This window comes from Echinops telfairi, unplaced genomic scaffold (genome assembly GCF_000313985.2).
Source record: "Echinops telfairi isolate 266 unplaced genomic scaffold, ASM31398v2 ScPeMD7_84;HRSCAF=325, whole genome shotgun sequence".
NCBI lineage: Eukaryota > Metazoa > Chordata > Mammalia > Afrosoricida > Tenrecidae > Echinops > Echinops telfairi.
In genome coordinates, this window is record NW_022103982.1 from 1 (window position 1) to 1882 (window position 1882).

Genomic DNA, 1882 nt, shown 5'->3' on the forward strand with positions numbered 1-1882 from the left:
CTCTATGACTTTACTATAATCTCTACTTATTATCGCTGTACAATTGCGCCTACCAAACCTGTGATGTTTTGTGGGGTTCCCTCTTACCCTTAACCCCACAGAAGGGCATTTAAAGAACAATATGCCATAAGATATACCAATTTTAAGCATGTAATTCTATTAGTTCGATAAATATATGTGGTTGTGCCCATCACTACCACAAATCACTGTGAGATGGCTATTATGTGTTCTTCCCTATGTCATCCACCAAAATTTGATATCTCCTAGCAGCTATCATCTTTCCCCAATTTATTGTACATGTAGTATTGCATGTTTTAAATTTTTCACAATAATTTCAGTGGTCTCGGAAAATGTGGGGATAAAAATGTTTAATCATTTTTATTTCCTGGAAATCTCTAAGTTGCTTTGAATTTGAGAATATGTATTCAAATAATTTTAGTCAATCTTGTTGACTTATGACAAATTCTCTTCCTTAAGTCTTAAAAAAAAAGAACAATATGATGAATAAATTTTTAAGAGAAAGAATTCTGGCAGTCGAGGAGGGCTGAAATTTCTCTAGGATTAGAAGTACTGATTTTCCCCCCTCTCCTTGCTCATATTTCCATAATGAGCATTTAATCAAGGAATAATGTGTTATAACAAGATGCAAATCACATTAACTACTAAAACAACAATAGTCATGGCCCTAGGTAGTATAAGACAGAGGAGCAGGCGAGGAGATGACCAGTCTGAGAACAGGGCCAGCAACAAGGAATGGGAGTGCGAGTTCTGACAGTCTGACCCGCCAGCTGATGCTAGAAAAACCTCCAAAACCCAAACTCGGTGCTGGAGTACATGCTGACTCATAACAACCAGCCCCCAAGAGGGCTTCTGAGATTACAACTCTTTAAGGGAATAGAAAGCTCCATCTTTCTCCCTCAGAGTGGCTGGTGGTTTCAAACTGCTGACCTTGAAGTTCATAGCCCAACGCATAACCACTACACCACCAGGGTTGATCCTAGAGAAAGTGAACCGTAAATTTCAGAAAGAGGTGCCTGCAATGTAGTCGTTTAAAGGAGGTAGAAAACACTCCTTTGCCTCAGATTATGTCCTATGAATAACTTCCAGCAGCTTCAGACTAATGGCCTTTCCCTGTGATCTAGTGATGTTGACTAATTCCCAGCATCCTCCCTCACACACACAGGAGCCATGAAGGTGAAGCCTGCCATGACCGCTGGCCACAGGAGACATCGGGGATCTCCAAAAGCAGACTGGGTGCTTTGTTCTTGACGACTCGGTAACAGAGCAGCATTCTCTAGAAAGCCAAACTCATTGCATTGAGTCCATGCTGATTCATAGCATACCTGTAGCTCTAGGTAGAACTGCTGCTGTGGGTTTCCAAGACTGTAACTCTGTGAGTAGAAGCCTCATTTTTCTGAGAAGCAGGGGGTGTTATCAAACTCCTGACCTTACAGCTAGCAGCCCAAAGCATACTTGTATTTTTTTTTTTAAGGGTTGGAAGGCACTCACTTTATTTTGAAATAATAATTTGAAAAATCACTGTCATCAAATTCATCCTTTTTTTCTTTTTTATTAAATACTTTTATTGGGGGCTCTTATGCCTCTTATCACAATCCATACATTCAACCATTGTGTCAAGCACATTTGTACATGTTGCCATCATTTTCAAAGCATTTTCTACTTGAGCCCTTGATAACAGCTCATTTTCCCACTCCCTCTCCCTCTCTTCCTCCCTCCCTCAAGAACCCTTGATAAGTTATAGATTATTATTTTCATCTTACATTGTCCTCTGTCACCCTTCACCCACTTTTCTGTTGTTTATCCCCCTGGGAAGGGGTTATATGTTGATCCTTGTGATTGATTTCCCCTTTCTCTCCACACC